We start from the raw sequence: 25,608 nt of genomic DNA, 5'->3' as shown, positions 1-25,608 counted from the left end.
GCAAAATATCAGGAATGGGTAAACTAGCAAATCAGAAGGTAGGAACAAATGGCAGTCTACTGAAGACAGTAAAATGGCTTTGCTTACTGTCCCATATGGATCTAAGGAAGGGGTGACCAACAAATAATAATTATAATTTATCTCTGTAGCAGAAGAACAGGTAATAGTAAGGGAAAAAATGTGTGTGGGAGAGCCAATACCAACTTTTCAGCTGACTTGATATAACCAAATTTGGACTATGGTTTTGGCAGAAAAGCTGAACAAACAATGACACAGAGAATATTACTAAGCCATGATACAACTTTATTCTATTTGTTAATAAACTGGAAAATAAACATGCATTGCAAAACTTGACACCCAATGGAAAGACATACAATATGGAGTATTAAAAAGGGAAAATGGGCTGACTTTTCCAGTACAAGTCCTGAATTCTTTGCAGTGCTTTTTCTGTTGATCATTATATATTGTATAACATTTAATAAAGTATCAGCCTTAAAATACTTCATAATTTGTAAATACTTTTAAAGTAGTTGTTCCAATAGTGATTCTTGAGGGATCGCACATTATATGAATTACACTATCACTGTCCATATAGACTTGGTCTTGACATTCTGTGCTGTTATCCATACAGTCTTGTCAATCCTGAGCATTTAATGAAAAACTGATATTTAAAATGTGCAAGGTAGTGAAACATAGGAATGATGATGTCTAATATACATATAGCTTTGCATTGCTTTAATGTAAAACGGTGTTCTAAGTTGGTTTGTTTCCAAAGCACAGCAGCAACTTGAAAAAATTGTGAACAAGGTCAAGAACTGGGTGAATCCCTCTCATATTTCTGATCTGTGGAAAGAAAAACCTCAGAAATCCAACATCTCCAACCTTAAGTCACCTTCACAGGGTAGCCTTATTCCATGTATAGTGTGTAGTCTATGTCAAAACAAGGAGTGCTTGGGCCCTCTAAATGTTTTGCATTGAAGTTTCTACAGTCCCTTATCATTGGCCATTCTGAGTTGTGAAATGGGACTTGCAGGACAATACAACTGAAAGGCCAAAAAGTCCCCAATTCTGGGGGCCTTTCATACAACACAATTATAAAAATCAAGACCCCACTTTAATTGCCATAGTTCCATCCAATGGAATCCTGGGATTTTTAGTTTACAAAGGAGCATTTAGGATTCTCAGCAAGAGAGCTCTGATGCTTCACCAAACTACAATCTTCATAGGATGTTGTCATGGAATCTTGTGTGGTATGAAAGGTCTATGGCTTTAGCATGACACCTCAGAAGCATGCCTACAACTGTCCCATGTTAGTGTCCATATTCAGAACCACTACTCATGGAGCACCTGTGTCACAGAACTGTGAGTATAGGTACCAGTTTGCTGATATTTTATTGAACATGTAAATTGCCTGAATGGTGTGTCTTCATTGTTTCATTTCCATATATTCCCTCTAAATGTCTTTTTCTTTCCCACGCTCTTCATGCATTTGCAGACTAGACATGTATAAATGACACAGCAAAGATACAATAGAGAACCAGTCCCAAATATAGCCAGTGCTCTACATTTGTTGGAGTGAGGAGCACAGGGCCCTCACTGAAAATAAAAATTAAAACTGAATTGTAAAGGAAAAATTACTAGTGTTTTTTACCTGAGAAAACACCTTTCTAGGCATTTCTATGTCTTTTAGCACAACTCTGTGGTCAACTTCTGTCGGAAACAGATCATAGAATTGAACTGGAGGTTTCTCTCTAGAAATCTCTAAGTCTTCCAAGCATTTTTCTGCAGTTAACTTCCAGAGGAGTCACACTGGAGGATCTAGAGATTCCCAGAGAGAACATAATAATCAAATCTGTGAATCATCAAACCCAAAAAATTCAAACCTGTAAATGTGGAGGGCTGACTTTATGTGCTAATCTCTCAAGACTGGAATGTTCTGCTTTCCTTAAGAACAGGACTTCTTCAAGGGCATGAACAGAATGTACAAGCTCACAATTCCTATAACCTGCAGCCTGTAATTTATTTTTCAGTTTTAAGAAGCAACAATGAAACGTTGCTTGTCGCTAAAGCAAAGCTCCCTGTTATTCTTCTCACTCCAGGTTTACACTGGTTTAATTCAATTAGAGCCACCAGGAATCTCTTTGACTTGCATAAGAGTGGGAGGAAAAATCAATCCCAGCATGGGCTTTGCCAGAGAATTGAGTAGGCAGTGTTCAAGTAGGACCTAAACAAGGAGAAGAAAAGGTCCTAAAAGAGAAAAAAAAAAGTTCCCTGTAAATAAAAACAACTCTTCTCAAGCAACATGAATGACTTTAAATAAGAAGTAGCCTAGAGTTTATTTAATTGTATGTTCCCTGGAATGAGAGAAACATTTACCTATTAAGCAAAACTGCCAAGAGCTACTTGCTCTTTCACTAAGGAACAAAAGGCTTGGATGGAGTCCACTTTAGACCCAACTGTACAAGAGCCTTTGCACAGAACATTCAGTGGGAAGCAAATCAGGACTGAAGTCAGAAGGAACCAACATATCACAGATAAAAACCAGGAAATGTGTGGCCAAGCAACATCAGAATCTGGTCAAGAGAGCAAAAGTTATTAATAGGAAAAGACATGCAAGTCAGAAGGTGCTGAATCAGTTTTGATTGTGATGGGTATACAGGGAAAGGAAGTCTAAAAACCCTGAACATCCCAACTGATTCTGAGAACTAAGCAGGGTCAGGCTTGGATGGGAGAATATCAAGGAATACTAGATGCTGTAGGCTATATTTTAGATGAAGGCAATGGAAAACCATATCCGAGTATTTCTAGTCTAAGAAAACCCTAAGTTGACAGGGGACTTTGAAGCAGACACACAGGGAAAGAAAAGGTTCTTCTCCACCTGTCTTCTCCTCTCACTAAGTTAACTGAGTGCATAATACTTTTGCACTTTGAATTCACTTTGCAGCAACTGAAGTAAGCTAAGGACAAAGGGGACAAGTGGAAAGAGGAAAGAAAAACTGCGACATTTAAAAGCATCTGAAAAAGGATAAGAGAGGATTAATCAGAACTGTCTCTGCAAAATAGCGACAGCTGGAGAAAATGAGAATGTTTACAAACATGAAATAAATACTCCACTTTGGTATCTCTGATTTACAGCGAGTTTGTTTCAAGAGGTCTTATAAATGGGACTCGATTCCACAAATAGAACCTTGCTCACATAAAGATAGTTAGGAATTGTTTCACCTACTGTATTTTTACCTACTCCAAATCTGATAAAGGCACAGCAGCCCAGCAAAAAAGAAGGAAATAACTGATGCTCAAGATCGTTTCCATTTGTTTTGCAGATGGCAGACAAGATACTTGTAGGAAATTTACTTAACCTATAAGACTGTTACTACGGGGTTCTGTGATGGAATATTATATACCTGATGTAGCATTCTTCTGAGAGTGCACCTGCACTGTAGAACTGATGCAGTTTGACACTTCTTTACCTACCACTAATGTATTTATTTATTTACTACATTTATATCCCGCTCTTCTCACCCCAAAGGGGACTCAGAGCGGCTTACAAATCAAATGAACATACAATATATTACTAGCATAGCACAATATAAGCATTAAATTACTATATTGTACTATATCATTATATGGTAATATTATTAGTAATATTAGTAATAATTTAGCTGCTATGGAATCACTGGAGATGTAGATTTATAAGATTTTAGCCTTCTCTACCAAAGAGTGCTGATGTCTCACCAAACTACAACTCCCATGATTTCATAGCATTGGGCCATGGCAGTTAAAAAGATGTCAAGCTGCATTCATTCTACAGTGTAGATATACTTTAAGCATTGGGTGAATCCACCATTTTAATTCCTCCTTCAGCTAAACGTAAGTGCAATTTAGTACTTCTAAAGAATTATATATACCCCTCATACCATACCCCTCCTCTTCCAATTACCTCCCAACCACCTTCAGTTCTTTTTTTCTTTTCCCCCTTATTTATCTTCCTACCTTATTTTACCCTAGTCAAACTTTCTTTTTTCTTTTTTCTTTACTCTCTTTCTTTACTTTTATTATTATTGTAAAAAGAACTGCAGTGTGAAAAGACCATCCACCACACCATGAAGACATTTAATAATTATAGTACTGTAAACAGGTCTGCAATGACATTTTTTCACCAAGTGTTGTGATTTTAATGTATTTTTGGTTGTTGAATTAAAAATACAATAAAAATGTTGAAACACATGCAGTTCTTGCACACATTTCATTACTAATTTGAAGCTGCTATAACTCGCAACATCATAACAAGTTGTGAAAAAACTTGTACATAACGGAGGTTATTTTTGGATTTAGAATGACAAATTCCAATAAGAACAGCATACATTTTAGAAAAGATTTAATGGCCCTCTGTTTTGCAGCTCTGTGATTTGTTTTGCAGTTGGGTTTTTTTTGTCTTGAACTGTTCCTGTGCCTTGAAAAGAGAGGGAGAAAGCTTAGGAGTGAGGAAAAAGGAATGAAACAAATGAAAACATTCCCATTGTGAAAACTTCAAATCAAACCCATCAAATTATTGATTAGCACTTGACATCTCTATGGCACACATGGTTCCCCCTTGACAGACATGCTGTTGTGCCATTAATGGTATAAATTGGAAAGTTTAAAAAAAACCCACAAATTAGAAAGGTTATTTACTATCATGGAAAACCTTTCTATGGGTGATACCTTTACAACTTCTAGGCCAGTTGTTCACAACATTTAGCTCTCTGGACATTTTAAACTTTGGTTTCTAAAACCCAAGCAGCATGGCCAAGGATCAGGGATTTTGGCAAATAAAATTCTAAATATTTGGAGGATCAAAGTTCAAGACCCCCTCCCCCCTCTGGCAAAATAGGAAGAAAGTCGATGACAGAGCTAGCAAAACCAGCTTGGCCTGTTTTATTTTGATGGGTCTGGTTTAGTAAAATTCAGTTTTTGATCAGACCAACTTGTTTTTCCAGGGATAAAATGGTCTGATCAATTTCTTAATCTCAGGTGGTCAGAGGGAATAGATCAGCTGTCTGAATTGTTTTCAGGACATAAGGAGAGGAGGTAGAACTGGTAATGTTTTGTAGATTATCAAGGTTCACTGACTCTCAGATAACAATGCGAACAAAAACCACACAAACATACATACCTCATTCTCATAACTGATTTATGGACTGATTTATGGATAAAGCATGAGGATCTTGGATGAACGGATTTAACCATATGTCTTATATTTTATATTGTATTTAATTGTTCTTAATGGATTTTATATATTGTTATGATTTTAACTATGTTGTCGGCATCTAATTGTTGCCAACTGTGTAAGCCGCCCTGAGTCCCTCCGGGTGAGAAGGGCGGGATATAAATGCTGGAAATAAATAAAATAAATAAAATAAATAACACCAAGCTTTCATCCTCATTTATTTTATATTTCATGAAATAAAAAGTTTGGGTAATCAGGAATGGATTTTTGTGTGGAAAAACAGTGAGCTCCCTGCTGTTTTTATAACAAATTCTCTTGTTCAGAATTAACTGATTTTATTCCACAGTCTTAAATTTTATTTATTTTATACAAAAAGCAAAAGAAAAAATGTTGGCTGTAAAAAACATCTTAGAAATCTATACTTGTGAAATGCATTTCTCATTTATAAGCCTTTGAGTCTCCCAAAAGTCTTCATCAGATTACATGATGAACAAAGACAAAAATGGGGTTCAGAGGGTAAAATAAGGGATTGCCATTAAAAGGACATGGTCCGTTCGCCAACTCTGCTTGATTCTAGCTAGTTCATCTTAAATGTTAGGAGTATTATTAGGGTCACTGCTAATTATTTTGGTTATTACATCACTATTATTGTCTTTCCTCCAAAGACTTCAAGGTCTACTACATGGTCTTCCTCATGACAAGGTTAGACTGAAAGATAGTGATTAAGTCAAGATCAATCCATTACATTTATGGCCAAGTTGGGCTTTGAATCTGAGTCTCTTGATTTATAATCCAACTTTAACCCTAATATTACGCCAGGTCTCACATAAAGGAATAATCTTTAAAACCTTCCCCAAATTGTGGGATAAGATGAATATTTTGAGGGTTAAGTCAAATAAGCTTCCCACTGTGCAGAATATTGACTTTTACCTGATTTTTCTAATGCAGACTGGTGCTTGAAGCAACACTGGGCAGGATTTAATGACCTTCGGGTTTGTTGTCATTTTACACTTGTATTCTTTTGATGGTTCTTGGTTCCAAATAACACCAAGTTTACAAAACAATATAAAGTCCTTTCACTTTCCACTCCACCCTATACAAGTTAATAATAGCTTAGCTGGAAGGAAACAAAAAAAATCCAACAAAAACAAGAGACAAACTAAGGTTTGGACCACAAATGTCTTTCTTTAGATTTTGTATTGCTTTCATTACTTCCAACTTGAGGACATGTCCAAACAACTACACCCGCTTCTCTTCATTATAATGGAAATTATATTTGATGCATTTTGTATGCATACTCAATTCTTCCATGCCTAGGCGTTGTGGACTTGGTTTTTAAATGTCCACTCCCCTCCCTTTATAATGGATACTGATAGTATTGCTAAATAATCAAGAAAAGCCAGTTTAGAGTTTGCCCTGCAGAAAAATCACCATGTGAAATTCTTCATAGCACAAAGCAAAATGTTTATTGCCTGCTAATTGCTCCAGATCAAATTGTTGTTAAAGGGATGGTTACTCACAGCCAGTTCAAAAGTTGGCAATATTAAATGTTGAATTTACAGAAATGGAGCCGTAAGCCTTCTAATAAACTGGATGTGAGATAGTGGGTGAGAGAAGAGGGAGAAAACCTTGAGAAAGAATAATGAAATAACGGAATTCTGAAATCACAAAATATATTACACTTAGTCTCTGCTACAATTGGTTGATAAATGAAATGAAGTTTAGTCACTTTTAAAAAAAACTTGCTTCCAAGTCTTTTGTAGCCTGAAGCTAAATATAATTAAAGAATAAGTCCTACTCACTTCGTTAGAAGGTTCTTCCAACAAGTGTACTTATAAAAGAGATACTGACCTCGCTGCAAATGATCTGAGATTTTATGATTTTGTTCTTTTTTGCCAGTTTATGCCTCAGTCTTTATTGTTACAGCATTGAGTTCAGCAAATCATCAGGAACATCTTTACACATATATAAATGATAATTGCTCCAGTGCCTCCGTTCACCAGTTGTATTATATGCAATGTTAAGTTATGTTATGTCCACCCATTGAGAGTAAATTCAATACTACAGGGGATTTTTGGTGTTCTATCCTTAGGAAAGTACACTTCATGCAGCCATGGGGGACAGCCTTCTGATCCTAGTATCCTGGTTGTGGAATGCCTTTCCTTGGAGGCCAGATTTGGGCTGATACAACCTTTATTTTGGTGCCGAGTGTATGTGTATGCAGCTTAGTGACACCATGACTTGACTTTTGATGTAGTTGAAGTTAAATTGCCTTCACTGTTTAAAATCTTGACATTGTTCAATTTATTTTAAAATGATTCTCTGATTGAACCCTCCTTTAAGATTTGCAAATAAAAGGTAGGTTATAAACAAATGATGATTATTATTTTATCCATTTATATCCTGCCTTGGGATTTAAGGCAGCAACAACATATTAAAACAATAAAAGTTAAAAGCAGTACAAAATCAATAAAAGTGTAAATGTAAGATATAAAAAGATGGTTTCTAAGGCACCATCTACACTGCCGTATAACATCCAGATTATCTGCATTTGAAGTGGATTATATAGAAGTGTAGACTAAAATCATGTGGATTATTTGTTTTGATAATCTGAGTAATTTGGCAGTGTAGAAGGAGCATAAGTTAAAACAGTAAACATTTAAAATATCAAAATACATTAAATTAGCTCTGTACAAACTGTTAAACCATTTAATACCAGCACAGTGCAACACTAAAATAGCCAGGCATATCCTAACTTTTGAATGTTTGATTTTGCAATCTAAACTCCAGCCTATGTGACTGCATGCAACTATTCCCATTCCTCAATCAATTTGTATTTCTAAATGCACTATATGTTACTGGCAATATCTAGCAATATAATGTTGGCTACGGGTTTATGTTGCCAAATATTGCTTGGTGTGGAGCTGATGAAATGGAGTGAGTGGAATCCTGAATAGCAGTATTCAATTGTGTAAAAGCAGGATCCACTTGTAATGTTTAATTCAACTCCAAAGATTATGCTTTTTGAAATTTACCTCTGCCTCACATTGCTCAGTCTTAAATTTTATTGCACTAGCTCTAGTTTGTCGAATGTCAGCCAGTTAATGAATTGATTCTGATTTTAAATTGAAACTTCAATGGAGTTCAGACTAAAATCTGGAATAGATTCACTGACTCCCTCACATTGGAGTCACCCACTACTACTGGCAGTATCAAACATACATAGGCTGGAGTTTCCCAAGCCCAGAGATATGCTCATGAGACAGAAATCTTACCAGTGTTGCAGAGATATATTAATTGTAAAATAATATGACCCCCTTAATTGTGTAATTGTTATATGCAGCTTCACTTATTCTTTGTTTCTCTTATGCATTTATTCACTTCTCAGAACCTCCATCACTTGTCCCCTTGAAAATAAGTGTTTATTGTTATTTGAAGTTTCATGTATCCACGTGAATGTTACAGGCAAACACAGTAGCATTATTTGGTATACCAGAAGGGTATATACATGTATATAAACCTGAAATTAAATCCTTGGAAGCCTATGATATTAGTGATTTTGGGATATTACTTTCCTAATGGACAATTAAATTATGCTAGTTTTGAACAGAATTTCATAAAATTATCTATAATTAAACAAAAAAGATTACCACACATAGCAGCGAATCTGAAATGAATACGGAGCTCGCTTGTCACTTGTATTCATAGTTCCTTCTTAAAACTGTAGGATCCTTTCTTACTCTGTTGCATTTTCAGTGAAAGGGGGGAAAATCTAAAAACAAAGGACAAAAGAGAAGCAAAGTAAGTTGACTGTATCATATAATTGAACATGTCTAACTTCTTCAGCATGTATTCAGCACACTACTGCATTTTCAGAAGAAATTATGAGATATTAACAAAAAAATCAGAAGATCTGGCTATACATGCTGCAGTATGCAAGACAACCCAATGAGCTTCTACTATTTTCCAAGAGGAGGAGGAAGAGGAAGGTGGAGGAGACCTTATGATGCATTTATATACCATCAAAAATCTGCATATTTAAAAAAAACATACTGAAACCTGCAAAGTGGTGAGTCAGCTTCATTTAATTCAACAGAATGTGCTACAGAGGGCAAAATGCATATTCTGTACACAGGGCCGGCCCAAGGTAATTTTCAAGTGTAGGCGAACAAAATTTTGGCACCCTCCCCCAAACCAATCACTGAAAAATAAAAGTGTCTGTACATATATTCAGCAGGGGTAAGTAACATGTGGCCTTGCAATGAAGCTTCCATCAGTCCTAGCCAACAAAGAGTTCTAGCTACGGGATTGTGGCTAGAAAAGTAACAATTCCCAAGTTCTTAATCTTCCCCATCGATAATGTAATTGTTTACAGAGAAAAATGTGAGAAATATGCACAGTATTCTCATTTATGATGACACATTTAAATATGGTCAGCAAACAATAAAGGAACATAAATATAATACCTCTATATTATAGCTACACTAATCTTTGTATTGTTTGTATATTATACAAGCCCCAACATATGCTACTGATACTACGAGAACTGAAATATTAACCATATAACACGTTAAACAAAATGGAAGCACTGTATAGACATACAAGCAGTAATCAAATCACACAGATATTTGTTGTATAATAATAACGATTAGCATGGAGATAAGCATTAGCTGACTAAAATTTCTAATTTCTAAAAGGAAAATCACTTTAAATAATTAATAAGAAACATTGGTAGGTCCCAATTTAATATTTGCTTGGCTTCATTCACAATGTCACATGAATACAAAAAGGACTATGGAACTTCTTATCATCAAAAAAAGCAATAATGATAAGCTGTATCTTCATTTATGGATAGTGTTGAACTGACTTATTGAACTGGCAGAATCAGATAATACCACGATATAACAATATATTAACCACAATACATAAATAATCTGAGCTACTTTGGACATTGTAATAAAGTGGAACCACACAAATATTCACTCCCTTTGCATTTTTTTTTTAAAAAAAACTGTTATGAAGAAAAGGCCTGTATATTGGATTATTATTTTTGTTTTTGGTTTTTTTTTGTATCAGGAATGACTTGAGAAACTGCAAGTCGCTTCTGGTGTGAGAGAATTGGCCGTCTGCAAGGACGTTACCCAGGGGACGCCCAGAAGTTTTTGATGTTTTTACCATCCTTGTGGGAGGCTTCTCTCATGTCCCCGCATGGAGCTGGAGCTGATCTCATCTGCGCTCTCCCTGGGCTGGATTCGAACCTGGCAGGCTTCAGGTCAGCAATCCAACCTTCAAGTCACAAGGCTTTAACTCACTGCACCACCATGGGCTCCTTGTACATTAGATACAGTCACCAAAAGAAAGCAAAATGAGCATGCCACTGAGTCTTTTGCCCTGCCCTGCCTCATATAATAAGATGAGAAGTGAGTGTATATTAGATCTGGAGCCCCCGGTGGCGTAGTGGATTTAAGCCTTGTGACTTGAAGGTTGGGTTGCTGATCTGCAAGCTGCCAGGTTCGAATCCCACCCAAGGAGAGCGCGGATGAGCTCCCTCTATCAGCTCCAGCTCCATGTGGGGGCATGAGAGAAGCCTCCCACAAGGATGATAAAACATCAAAAACATCAGGGTGTTCCCTGAGCAACGTCCTTGCAGACAGCGAATTCTCTCACACCAGAAACGACTTGCAGTTTCTCAAGTTGCTCCTGACACGGAAAAAAAAAACCTTCTCATCTCATTACATGAGGCAGGGCTAGGCAAAAGACTCAGGAAGTGAATGGCATGCTCATTTTGCTTTTTAAAAAACCAAGCCCTAATTAGACCACTATATGTTGTGTGTGAGACTGCCCTTGAAAACAGTTTCAAAAGAGACAGCTTGCACAAAATGTAGGCAGCCATACTGTTTGGGGCTATATATGTCTTGTAATATCTCTACAGGCTTCCAATATCCTTTCAAGCTCATTTCAAGGTGCTAGTTTTGACCTGCAAAGCCCCAAATGGCTTACAGCCAAAAGATTTGTAAGACTGCCTCCTCTGAAATGAGCTACCTTCAAGCGACCTATCTATTACTCATCCCAACAGTATTTTTTCTAGAATTTTTCTTCTAAAGGACTGGGGCCACTCTCCACTCAATTTGCGACAGCCCAAACTGCACCTTACTGCATCTATGTGCCACTGAATATTGTATAGTGTAATGCAGAAAGTTGTGGAGAGTGTCACTCTAAAGAATAAACACAATTTTCCATGTTTTATCAGAAAAATGCAGTCAACTTCCAGTGGCCGTCAACCATCGAGTCACACTGGAGAGCCTCAATTCCTAAAGAAAACATTTTAATCAAATAAATGAATAATCAAATCCACAAAAATTAAACCCACAAATGTGGAAGACCGACAGTAATTGTTTTTAGTAACACTTCTGCTTCCTGATTTTCTTGCTTTGCCACATGCTTAAATTAGAAATACTATACAACAGAGCTGTTGAGCTCTGAGGCATGGCTGAAAGTCCCTGCACTCACTCTCAAACACATCATTGTTCACAAGCACCTGGACCCATTTCCATATCAATACTACTGAACATCAGTGGCATGGTGGTGGTAGACCCTTTTCCTCTGGATTTCTTCTTTAAAATACACCTTGCTCTGAACCTGAACTGCACACCTAGAAGGCTTCAAGGTACACAATTTGACTTCAAAGCAATGTCTGCACTCTCTGTGTAACAACTATTTAAAACAATTCTTTGTTTAAAAGCAAGGGTAGGAATTTGTTTTAATTTTTTTCCTGTACTAGTGGAATTCAGTAGAGGCCACAAAAAGAGGCAATGCTTGCATGTAACTAACACACTCTTCATCTCATATTATATATGTTTACTTAAAAGGAGATCCCATTATATTCAATGAACTTTTTCCCAAGACACCCATAGGAATGCATCCAAACAACAATGGGAATACTATCCCTTTGAACTTGCTAAGAATTACTTTGGAGTAAGCATGGATAGGATTGATTTTAGTACCAGCTTAGAGGAGAGAATTAACTCAGCATGAACCTAAACATTTGACCCGCTGCTGACGGCTGAAATCACAGCAAAGACAACTGTGGAGATGTAACATGTGCACCTTATTATGAAGCTTTGCTTTATTTGTTCATGGAAGGATATGCTTTGTGGTTTCATCCAAGCAGATGAACTTATGGGACAGATTTTAACTATTTAATACATTGGGAAAGCATCCAGAAAGAAACAGAGCGCTGTAACCAGCTAAGCTTTCAATACTCCAGTGATCTGAACCACTGTTACAGCTAGGCTTGCATTTCATTGCTTGAAATTATGCGGCACAATACATCTCTGCTCATTTAGGAAGCCTTTCCCATCTCTGCTGCAAAAGACAGTCAGAGGGGACGCTGACTGAACATTACTAAACATCTGAGTAGCCATAAAAACTTATTATTGTGGTTGTTCTTTAAGCTAAATGTGCACTGGGAATGTTGACTGACTGATTAGAGATGAATTGTTGGTTTCAGCAAGACTGCGCAGAACTGCATTAGCCATGCTAGATAAGCATAATGATCTGTAAAGCGGCTTCCAAAACCCCCTTACTCTGAACAGCAAGCAGAAATTCAGATTGGAATCTGACATTATCTTTGTTCAATAAAGCTTAATTACAGAGCCAAAGAAGAACTCCCAGTGCTTTCCATTCATCTAATAGACAGCAAATGGCTCTTGTGAACAGGGAGGACACCAGGAGGAAAATGCAACTAGGTATGTGATTATGGATCAGGCTAGTGTATCAAGAAAAGCACCCTGGAGGGTTTTAATTTCATAGTTATACCCTTTGTTGGCAAAAGCCAGCCAGCTGTTCACACAAAAGAAGGATCTTTTATTCACCCTTATTAATAAAATGTGAGCTAATATGTAAATGTTGTATTTGGACTACAATATCCAGAATCTCCTAGCCAGCATAGCCATCCTGGTCAAATGTAATATGCTTTCAACAAGTATGATAATAAATCAATGTGAGGAACATCCTGTCTATTAGGGGTTTACTACTACAAAAAGGAGTTAATATTTTATATGTCCTTCCTCACCCCACTCCACTCTACCTTTATACACTTCTCCATTGCCTACACGAGTTATATTTTATCGAAACCTTTTCCTACTTGGAACACGCAAGATATGTTAAATATCTGGATCAATGTTTGTCCACAAGCCACTGGCTCCTAATCCAGAAAAAGTTACATAGAAAGAAACAGCTGCAGCTAGTGGACACTAATATGGGGCTGATCATAAGAACCAATTAGCTCCACATATCAGATAATCTGAGATGCACTGCGTTAGGGGCCAGGCTAGCACAGCAGGCTAAACCACTGTGCTGCAGAAAGTCCTACTGATCGAAAGGTCAGCACTTCGAGCCTGGGTAGGGGTGAGCACCTGCCACCAACCCCAACTCACCTGCCCACCTAGCTGATTGAAAGCAGAAATGCAAGTAGATAAATAGGTACCGCTTTTAGTGGGGAAGTAATAAGGGCACCCTTAAGGACATCTATCAGGAGAACTCCTTGGGATGGAAGATGGAGCGACAGCATCCCTCCCCCCCCCCACGTGACCAGAGTCGAGCACAGCCTTCCAGATGCTGTAAAAAAGATGGGTAAAATGCCTTTACCTCTGTTTGTGTTGTCTGTCCTTGTTAATTATATAAAAATGGCATTGAATGTTTGCTGCATGTGTTTTCCGTAAGCCACTCTGAGTCCCCTTCTGTCACGACCCAGGCGGCAGAGGCACCAATAACCATACACAGAGGCCAGAATCTAACTAATATCTTTATTGAAGGAATATATAAAGTTAATAAAAACAAGTATAGAAAATAGTCCAGAATTAGACCCTTCAGGAAAGGTCAGAATTAGTCCAAAAAAGCAATGTCCAATAAGAAATATTAAGGTCCAAAGTTGTAATCCAATAACCGAAACACTCACTTTGCCAAGCAAAGTGAGGGGAGATGACAAAGTCCTTAGTCCATAATACTTGAGCGTGGCTAGGAAATATCTTGATACTTGAAACAAGGCTTGAACGTGGAACAAGGTAACTAAGAACAAGAACAAGGTCCGTGGAATAACTTGGTAAAATCCGTGAAACAAGGCAAGGATTAGTCCTGGGAAACAAGGCAAAGTCCGTAGGTAAACAAAGGCTGGGAAGCAAGGCGAAGGCTGGATAGCAAGGCAAGGCTTGAGCTGAAGCGAGGCTTGAATCGGAGCGCGCTGTCCAGACACAACTCGCTCCGTAGGCTGACGAATTGACTCCGCGAAGTTGCTACGCGGGCAAAACACCTATATAGAGTCCAACTTTCTCACCAAAGCGGTTCTCTGGGAATCAGAAACGAAAGCTAAACTCTGAGACCAGATGTTAAACTCCTTAAAGATTCTCACGAGAACCAATGTTAATTGGCAACATTCTTAGCTGCTATCCTCGCACTCCTGCGCGAAGCTGAATCCAAACTTCTCTGTTGTTTACAAAACTCCCGGCGCAAGAACACGGGAGAAGTAGGCTCTGGGGTTGTTTGACATACTTCTGGGGCACAACTTTCTTGCAGGTGCAAGGTTTCCAGATCTGCCTGGGAAGGATCTGGCTGAGAGGAATCCAGTTCAGACTGGGAAGGTAAAAAACCCAAGTTTTCATCTTCATCAGGGATTACAATGTCCTGAGCAGGACTACAAGGCCCATGGTTCATCACACTATCCCCCTCCTCAGGGCCCCTCCCAAACTGGGGTCCTCTCCCCGAGGCGCGAGGTCGCGGTTTGGTGGGATAGGTCAGATGGAAGCGACGGGTTAGATCAGGAGCATGGACTGTGGAGGCGTCTTCCCAAGAGCGTTCCTCAGGCCCAAAACCCACCCAGTCAATGAGATATTGTAGGCGGCGGCGATGAAAGCGAGAATCCAAAATGTCCTCAACCTCGAACTCCTCCTCCCCATTCATCAAAACAGGAGGGGGGGCCGGTTGGTCTGTATCAGGACGCACACCATCCGCCGGAAGGAGCAGGGAACGGTGAAACACTGGGTGAATGCGCATTGAACGCGGAAGTTGGAGTTTGAAAGTCACGGGGTTTAATTGCGCCACCACTGGATAGGGGCCAATGAAGCGGGCATCTAACTTCCGGCATGGGCGGTGGGAGGGCAGAAAGCGAGTGGACAGAAAAACCCGATCTCCTACCTTGATTTCGGGGCCCGGCTGGCGGTGTTTGTCAGCGTGGCGTTTATAGTCCTCCTTGGCTTGGTCCAGTTGCTGGAGCAAAAGTTGTTGCACCGCTGTGAGTTCCTGCAGCCAATCCTCTGCTGCGGGAACTTCTGAAGTTTCAATGACAGGGGGAAAGAAACGTGGATGGAAACCGTAGTTTGCAAAGAACGGCGTTTCTTTTGTAGAAGCTTGAACTCCATTATTGTAGGCAAACTCAGACAGTGGTAACAGAGAAGCCCAATTGTCCTGTTGGTAGTTTACATAACAGCGAAGATACTGCTCCAAAGTGGCATTGGTGCGCTCCGTTTGCCCATCTGTTTGGGGATGATGAGCTGAAGATAAGCGAGAGTCTATGCCCAGTAGTTTTTGTAGTGCCTTCCAAAAACGAGAGGTGAATTGAGATCCACGGTCTGTGACTAAACTCTTGGGCAATCCATGTAGTCTGAAAACATGCTGAAGAAATAGATCCGCAGTTTCTTTGGCCGTGGGGAGGCCTTCGCAGGGAATGAAATGGGCTAACTTGGTGAATAGGTCCACCACCACTAAGATCGTGGTGAATCCACAGGAAGGTGGTAGGTCAGTGATGAAATCCGCGGAAATTATTTCCCATGGGCGAGATGGGGTAGGAAGGGGGTGCAAAAGCCCTGAGGGCTTCTCCCTTCGTATCTTGGAGCGCTGGCATACTGGGCAGGTGTTGACATATTTTTCCACATCCTTGCGGATCTTGGGCCACCAAAAATCTCTTAGGATCAAATGCATGGTTTTAAATAGTCCGAAGTGTCCTGCTGGTTTGCAGTCATGACACAGACGAAGCGCTTTTTCCCTGCCCGGTCCGGGTGGGATATAAACATGATTTCTATAGCAGAGCAGCCCATCTTTAAGCGAAAAGGGAAAATGCAGACCTTGGCGAAGTTGGTCCTGCGCCCAGGCATCTGCTTGCTGACTAGCCCTGATTTCTTGAGCACAGATGGGTCCTGGAGTAGGGGAAGTTGAACCAATGGGACTGGATTTGGTGTTCCCCACTGTGAGCGTGGCAAAGTTCTCAGGTTGTAGCAGTTGGGATTCAAAGGTCTCCTTGCGTCCTGCAGCGTATTCCGGTTTACGTGACAGGGCGTCTGCTTGCTTGGTTTGAGCTGGGGTCACATAATGGATCTGGAAGTTGAAACGTTCAAAGAATAAAGCCCAACGTTGCTGCCTCTGATTTAGTTTGCGGGCAGTTCTTAGATGTTCTAGATTACGATGATCAGTGTGGACTTCAATGGGGAATTTGGCCCCTTCTAGCCAATGTCTCCAAGTTTCAAAGGCTGCCTTTATGGCCAGTAGTTCTTTTTCCCAAATGGTGTAATTCCTCTCTGGTGTGGTTAGTTGACGAGAATAAAAGGCACAGGGGTGGAGGTGATCTCCCACCGGTTGTAAGAGTACAGCCCCAATTGCCACATCAGAGGCGTCCGCTTGCACCACAAAAGGGGTTCCAGGATTTGGGTGCTGTAGAATTGGCTGGGAGGTGAATAGTTTCTTCAGTTGCTGGAACCCTTTCTCTGCTTGATCAGTCCAGCGGAAAGGCTGCTTTCCACGGATGCAGCTAGTGATGGGGTCGGACCAGCGGGCAAAATCTGGAATGAACTTGCGGTAGTAGTTCGCGAACCCCAAGAAACGCTGCACCTCTTTCTTGTTAGTTGGCGCCCGCCATTCCAATACTGCTGAAACTTTGGCTGGATCCATGGAAAGCCCTAGAGGCGAGATGCGGTAGCCAAGGAAATCTACCTCTTGTAGATCAAAAGCGCATTTTTCTAGCTTGGCATAAAGTCCATGATCCCGCAGTCGTTGCAACACCATTTTGACGTGGTTCTCATGTTCTGATTGTGATCTGGAAAACACCAAAAAATCGTCCAGGTAGATTATCAAGAATCTGTCTAGATAGTCCTGAAAAATATCGTTGACAAAATGCTGGAACGTTGCGGGAGCTCCGCATAAACCGAAATTCATAACTCGGGACTCGAATAATCCGAATTTAGTCTGGAAGGCGGTCTTCCACTCGTCCCCTTCTCTGATGCGAACTAGATTATAAGCCCCCCGAAGATCCAGCTTGGTGTAGACCTTGGCTCCTCGAAGTCGGTCCAGTAGATCCGAGATTAAGGGCAGGGGATAGCTGTTCCGCTTGGTGATATTGTTCAATGCTCTGTAGTCCACCACCAAGCGTAATTCCCCTGACTTCTTCTTCACAAACATCACTGGGGAGGCGGCTGGGGATTGAGAGGGTCTGATGAACCCCTTGCGAAGGTTTGTCTCTAAGAATTCCCTGAGAGCTTCTTGCTCTGGTTCAGTCAGGGAGTAGAGATGCCCTCGCGGGATCGGGGCCCCCTCCACCAAGTCAATGGCACAGTCATAAGGTCTATGTGGGGGTAATTTTTCGGCTTCTTTCTCATTGAATACATCCCAATACTCGGAGTACTTCTTTGGCAAGGTGATGATGGGCTCGGAGTCTGTGGCATGGCATACCTTGGCTACGAGGCAATGGTTTTGGCAGTACGGTGAAGCAAACTGCAGTTCTCTGTTGGACCAGGAGATGTTAGGGTCGTGGAGTGTCAGCCATGGAATTCCCAAAATCACAGGGAAATGGGGAACCTCGGTAACAAAGAAGGAAATCTCTTCCATATGTTCCCTTATCCACATCCTGGTGGGTTCCGACCACTGGCTTACGGGGCCCGTCTTGAGGGGACGGCCGTCTATGGCTTGCACCACACGGGCATTCTTGAAATCATGATATTGTAATCCCAGAGAGTCGGCATACTCTCTATCGATGAAATTGTTGGTAGCTCCAGAGTCTATCATGGCGTGGATCATGACGGGTCCCCTTTTTGCTGACCATAATGTGACCACGAGAAGGAACAGGACCCCGGTTGGCGGCTCTTGGATGGATTTTTTGACCGGGTTGGCGAGCCTCTCTACACCCGGTCGTTGGCTTCCCCCGCCGGCTGTGTGCCAGTCGGCTCAGACGCCTTCGACTCCGTGGAGGACGCCGCCGCAAGACGGGCGGCAGGCTTCCCTTTGGCTGGGCACTCTCTGGCGAAGTGGCCCCCGTTCCCGCAGTACCAGCAGAGGTTCAAGCGTTGACGACGGGCCTTCTCGGCGGCATCTAGTCTGGGACGCACATTGCCCAACTGCATCGGCACCTCCTCGCCTCCTCTGGGGTATGGGGTTGGCGGCGGGGGTCTCCACACCGGACGTGGCTGAACACTGGCGGGAGCGGGGGGTTTTGCCCCGGCTCTACCGCCCTGGCCTCGAACCCATTGTTTCCTGTTGGCAATCATGACTTCAGCCCGTAAACATTGATCAATGAGTGCCTCGAGGGTCTGGGGAGGATCCACCTTGGAGATTTCTTCCAGCATTTCAATGTTGAGACCCTCCCGAAATTGTCCTCTGAGGGCTACATCGTTCCAGCCGGTGTTGTGGGCCAGCACGCGGAACTCGGCTATGTACTGAGACATGGGTCTGTCTCCTTGAAGGAGGCGCCGGAGTTTGTGACCGGCTGCCTCCAAATTGTCCTCGATTCCCCAGGTCTCCTTAAGGTGATCCAAGAAGCGTTGTGCTGAACTTAGGTGGGGGGAGGCTTGATCAAACAGGGCCGTCGCCCAGCTAGCCGCTGGTCCGTCTAGAAGACTGTAGACCCACGCCACCTTGATGTCTTCTTGGGGAAACTCGGCATCACGGGCCTCTAGATAAGCTTGACATTGGCGGCGGAAAACATGAACCTTAGCAGCTTCTCCAGAAAACTTGGTAGGCAACGCCATGGCCGGGAGGCGAACTCCGCGCTCCCTCAACCCTTTTATTTCTCCATCCTGCGCGTTGAGTCTGTCACGGATGCGGTCCACTTCGTCCTTGCTGATGGTGTAGCTGAGCGGCTGTCCAGCCGGCGCGGCTCCGGTAGACATCCTGGCCTCGGTTAGTTGGTGCTTATGGGTGGCGGAGTCAAACTGTCACGACCCAGGCGGCAGAGGCACCAATAACCATACACAGAGGCCAGAATCTAACTAATATCTTTATTGAAGGAATATATAAAGTTAATAAAAACAAGTATAGAAAATAGTCCAGAATTAGACCCTTCAGGAAAGGTCAGAATTAGTCCAAAAAAGCAATGTCCAATAAGAAATATTAAGGTCCAAAGTTGTAATCCAATAACCGAAACACTCACTTTGCCAAGCAAAGTGAGGGGAGATGACAAAGTCCTTAGTCCATAATACTTGAGCGTGGCTAGGAAATATCTTGATACTTGAAACAAGGCTTGAACGTGGAACAAGGTAACTAAGAACAAGAACAAGGTCCGTGGAATAACTTGGTAAAATCCGTGAAACAAGGCAAGGATTAGTCCTGGGAAACAAGGCAAAGTCCGTAGGTAAACAAAGGCTGGGAAGCAAGGCGAAGGCTGGATAGCAAGGCAAGGCTTGAGCTGAAGCGAGGCTTGAATCGGAGCGCGCTGTCCAGACACAACTCGCTCCGTAGGCTGACGAATTGACTCCGCGAAGTTGCTACGCGGGCAAAACACCTATATAGAGTCCAACTTTCTCACCAAAGCGGTTCTCTGGGAATCAGAAACGAAAGCTAAACTCTGAGACCAGATGTTAAACTCCTTAAAGATTCTCACGAGAACCAATGTTAATTGGCAACATTCTTAGCTGCTATCCTCGCACTCCTGCGCGAAGCTGAATCCAAACTTCTCTGTTGTTTACAAAACTCCCGGCGCAAGAACACGGGAGAAGTAGGCTCTGGGGTTGTTTGACATACTTCTGGGGCACAACTTTCTTGCAGGTGCAAGGTTTCCAGATCTGCCTGGGAAGGATCTGGCTGAGAGGAATCCAGTTCAGACTGGGAAGGTAAAAAACCCAAGTTTTCATCTTCATCAGGGATTACAATGTCCTGAGCAGGACTACAAGGCCCATGGTTCATCACACCTTCGGGGTGAGAAGGGCAGGGTATAAATAAGGTAAATAAGAAAAATAAAATAAATAGATCATCTTATATGGGGAACAATATGTTGCTGTGCTCAGACACACCCCATGAAAGGCGTACTCCCACATGGTCAGATGGCATCAGGATGGCAAACAGAACCTGGTGACTTCAGTGTCAATGGAATAGTGAATCCACTCTGGATTTTAAGCCCAACTTCAAAAGAGCTGTCCAAAGTGCTGAACCCAGAGATGGAATTCCTCACTTTGAGGGTGGTGTGCAGGACTTTGGAAGCTTGGTCTAAAATCTGTTCTGAATTCACTCACTGATAGCTATCAGACTCCACTGCATACACACCTTTCATCTCTAGGCATCACAATTACTGTCCTATTCACTGCATGCATTAGATTGCAGTCACACATGTCAAAGTCCAATTATGTGTGGTCGTTTTTAATCTATCTTTTAAACAGCCTCCCAAAATAATGGCATTTGAAAAGATGAAATATGTGTTTTGGATTATCTGAATAAGAATGAGGTCTAGAAACCTGGATAGAATTTTAAAAAGAAAAGAAAATTAAGAATGTTGCTCACAGATTGTGCCATTGTGCTTGAAGCAAAGGACTGGGGCATGTGACCCATGGTTGCAATAGGATTTTTCTTAGTTATCATAGTCCTACAAAAAAAGCCTGCTTAGTGGCATTGCTGAAAGAGGAAAATTCCACTAGCAAACTCTTTTCAATACTATTGTGAAATGAGTGTTGACAGAGTGTCTGCTTTCTTTTCAGTATTTTTGCAGCTCTGTTGACTTCAACAGGCCTACTGGAAGAGAAACAGCAACAGAATGTGACCCTAAGAAAGCAACTTCGCTTGGTATGCATACAATTTTGTTCAAACACTTCTCTTTTAAACATAAGCTATCAAAATCTTAAAAGACAATTTATAGGCTTGTGTTCCAAAGACAGTATTTAGTGCTACCACCAGTTATGAAAGAGTCCATAATTAAAATGACCGTGTCAGTTAAATGAATTGATGTTACCATATGAGAAGTTTTATTTTATAGTCCACATCTCCTGCCAAATAACAGCTAATCTATTAGCTAATGCATAAACTACTCAGTGCCTCAATGGAAAGTGTATTAACAATATCAGAACTTTCATTACGTTAGAAATGTCTAGATAGCCTGAAGGCACTGGATTCTTGTGATCTTGGATGCTGAATAGGATCAGGGTGATTAATATTTAGATGGGGACTCCCAAGAAAAACCAAGTACTCTAGGCTATATTTTAGAAGATGCAATGGCAAACCACCTTTGTGGATTCTTTGCCTTAAAAACCTAATGAAGTTCATGGGTTATCCATATGTCGACAGGGAGTTTGAAGGCCTCCCACACAAGTACTGTATATCAGATGTGCTTATTGTTTGCCTTCCCCAACCCACTGCTCTCCAGATGAGTTTGGACAAATACCCATGCTAGCCATAATGCAATTTGCTGTCTAATACATTAGGAGATCACCAATTTGAGAAGGCTATCTTATACAAAGGGGTGGACTAGCTAGCAGACAGCAGTATCTGAATGCTTTTATCACCTTAGATTACGAGTCCAGTAACAAAAGGCAGCATTTGATTCAGCGTTATTGATACTCAGCTTTTTAGTATTATCTTTCTCTCCAACAGGAATTAAACATTAATATTTTAAGGTATCATTTAGTAAGAAAGTCATGTTGATAATTTTATTTAGCGTTTGCAATTTCATTCACACGTCATTTAGCTGGAAAAGCATTGGGGATTAGTATAGAGGGTAATGGCTCTTTATACTAGCTCCAGTCAGCAATACAGATTGTAGCTTTTAGAGTTCCACTGACTTCTTCATGAAGCAAAGGATGTTGAACAACTACATGGGGGAAGGAAAGTGACGTAATTGGAGTCACAGGCATACATTTTGTATCAAATACAAAACGTTGTTGTTGCTCAATTGTTCTGGAGGATCGCAATGAACGTAGCCTTTGTGTTTAAACTCCATTAGCAGCAGTAAAATAACTCTGCTTGGCATCTCTTCCTCCTTTGTGAGGCTTCTTCTTTCCTAAGCAGAGGACACTGAATTTCTCAAGATGTCTTTCTACTGCTACATTTGGGAAAAAAACATTTATATGTTATATAAGAAAAAAACTCATCTAATTATACTGTTAAAGGCTTTCATGGCCAGAATCACTGGATTGCTGTGAGTTTTTCGGGTTGCATAGACATATTCCAGTAGCATTCCTTCCTGACGTTTCGCCTGCATCTGTGACTGGCATCTTCAGAGGTTCCAGCCACAGATGCAGGTGAAATGTTAAGAAGAATGCTATTGGAACATGGCCATACGCCTGAAAAACTCACAGCAACCCATTTAATTATAGTCAAAAAGAAAAAGTTTTACCTTTGTTGGAGACAGAATTAAGTCTCTGTTCTTAGGTTTCTCTTGTTTAAGCAATATTTGCATTTTCCAATTGAGAAAGCATAGTCAGGGCTAGTCATACTAGTTATATATCAAAACCCTCTAAAAGCCACAAAAAACTGATATCTTTTTTTTGACCAAACAAAATGCACAAGACATATCAAGCAAATCTTTGAAGTTTGACTGGCTTCTTTGGGCAAAGGATATGCATCCTGAATAGTATTAAAATATTATACTTAACTTTCGTATGAAACTGCAACTGCTTTGAAGAAAAATCACCACGATGAAAAGTATAAATGATTAACATCACTTAAACTTGTTTCTACAGCTAAATTTTTTTTAAAAAAACAGGAAACAGAAACCACAGTGTGGTTTAGAAAGAATATCAAAAGAGATACCACAAACTAATATAGGAAATAATGAGGTAAAACTAAAAGTACGTTGGCTTCCAAATATCACCCAGCCTCCTTTAAGTTCTATCAGCCCTGATATTTTGATTTTGCTTTGCCATTGGCTGACCTTTTACTTATCTTCATGATCTAAGTTATTTAGGGGACCATGGCTCAAAGTGAACTGGAAAACCTGATTGAAGAATGTGAATCATGGTGATAAAAATACGGAATAAAACTTCAAAAAATACTGATTCAGTTCTGGCTTAGATCCATCATCTTTCTAAATTCTTTGGTTCTGCTCCTATTCAGCCATTTTGAATCAGATTATACTTCAAAAATATATTAACGTCAGAGCTTTGTAGCAGAGAAGCTATAAACGAAAGGAATCACAAATATTTAAAGCAATAAAACGGGGATTTTTCCATCCTAATATGCTAGTAAATACAATGACTTGACTCCCAAAATCTAAGCGATCTGTCAGTCAGCGTTTTGTTAGACACTTCACCTAATTAATTCACAAGTAAAGCATTTTCCCTTTTAAATATTACCAAACCTAGTCATGAAAGCATGCCTCTAGCTGCCTATTCCAGGTGTTGAAAGGCTCAGACACAATATACACAGTGTAATTCCTACCACAACCACCCTTACTACACAATCTGGAACAGGTACGTGAAATCTATGTTCGTTTCATCCACATCTCTCTCTCTGGGATCCAGTGGCAAAGCAGAACAAACGCCCTATAAATTTCACCAATATATTTTGTTAAAAGGAGTATGTATTACACAGTGCCTTGGAAATATCTTTTTGTTTTTTTTAAAAAAACAAAGAAAGTGAAATTGACAGGTTCCATATGCTGAGTTCTATGAAAATAGACTCAAATTCAGTTCTCATAAAGCATATCTGTTAACAAGGGGAACAAACCTTCTTTAAAAGTTATCAGCTAATTTCCAACACTGCTGGATTTTTTAAAGAAGGCTTCACCTGCCAACACAAGAACCAGAAAGGGGAAAGCTTCATTGCTTGAGAGCACCTACCAAGAGGGCCCTCTATCATATCCTTCTCCCCATCAAAAGCTATTCATTCAAGAAACATTCATGAATGGGATCAAAAAGAGATGGTTATCACCACTTACATCAAATACATATTGAGTGTATTTTTCTTTTTTCAATATGTTGGGACATTTAATTAGTGTACTTTGATTTGGTTTTCCCCTCAAATTGAAACATTATATACATTAAAACAGTATAAGCATTTTAAAAACATTAAAAGAAATATTTATATTGTCAGTTTACACATTTCCAAAAACTGATGCTGTGAGCAGACTGTTGGATCATGTGGCAAGTACTTGGTCTGCTCCAAGAAGGCAATCACTGAAAGTCATTTTCACTTTTATTCACTATCAGGAGAGAGCTCATTCGTAAAAATACCCTAGGAAGGACCAGAATATTTGTGGGAATTGCTTTGATTGGCTAAATATTGCTTTTTAGAAGTCTCAGGGTCTAGGTGCATGTTACATTTACCATATGAGAGAAAGTCTCTGTCTGAGAACTTGCTTGTTGAAACCGAAATCTTCCACAGCAACTAAGAGAAAGGTCAAGGGCCTGATGGCATATGATTTTTCTCCTTTTCAATGGCTAATTTCTCCTAGGAGTTAGGAGGATGAGGAGCAAAGAAAGTGAATCACTGAAAGTAAACACCAACCCAACAGAAGCGTGGTGGGTTTGATCCACCCAACTTTCTTAACACTTCCAGTAATCTCATCAGACATTCCCACCTGTAGACATATTTGAATGATAAGGGTCTAACTACATGTTAACTTGATCACAATTGGGTCCCCCCCCCCAGAAAACTTCAATTGACTTTTGTTAATTCCACTTAGCCACTCATTTTCATGATACTGTATTCCTAAGGCACATACACTCTTTCTCTCAACCTCAGCAGCAATCCCTCTCTGAACAAATCCTGCCAAGAAAACCCCATGACAGGTTTCCTTTAGGGTTGCTGTAAGTGAGAAATGACTTGAAAGCACACAATAACAGCCATATCCCAATTTAGGTTCCATGTTCAGGTCTCTTTACAATTACAGTAGAGTCTCACTTATCCAACATTCGCTTATCCAAGGTTCTGGATTATCCAACGCCTTTTTATAGTCAATGTTTTCAATACATCGTGATATTTTGGTGCTAAATTCGTAAATACAGTAATTACTACATAGCTTTACTGCGTATTGAACTACTTTTTCTGTCAAATTTGTTGTAAAACGTGATGTTTTGGTGCTTAATTTGTAAAATCATAACCTATTTTGATGTTTAATAGGCTTTTCCTTAATCTCTCCTTATTATCCAACATATTCGCTTATCCAACGTCCTGCCGGCCCATTTACGTTGGATAAGTGAGACTCTATTGTACTTTGA

The 25,608-nt window shown here is 40.5% G+C and overlaps 1 long non-coding RNA gene across 6 annotated transcripts in view; it reads right to left on the bottom strand.

Annotated features, from left to right (window-relative positions):
* Positions 1-280: 280 nt before the first annotated feature.
* The window catches only part of LOC103278189 (uncharacterized), a 40,402-nt gene continuing 15,074 nt past the window's right edge, over positions 281-25,608 (bottom strand). For 2 of the 6 annotated variants that reach the window (XR_001730069.2, XR_505861.3), the window contains one exon: positions 281-8,981. This is a non-coding gene — a long non-coding RNA (uncharacterized LOC103278189). The remainder of the gene's footprint in view (positions 8,982-25,608) is intronic. The other 4 variants (XR_010004762.1, XR_010004764.1, XR_010004763.1 and 1 more) reach the window with 4 other exon arrangements.

This window comes from Anolis carolinensis, chromosome 3 (assembly GCF_035594765.1).
Source record: "Anolis carolinensis isolate JA03-04 chromosome 3, rAnoCar3.1.pri, whole genome shotgun sequence".
Taxonomy (NCBI): domain Eukaryota; kingdom Metazoa; phylum Chordata; class Lepidosauria; order Squamata; family Dactyloidae; genus Anolis; species Anolis carolinensis.
The sequence above is the reverse complement of the archived record's forward strand: the minus strand, read 5'-3'. Positions and strand labels throughout refer to the sequence as shown.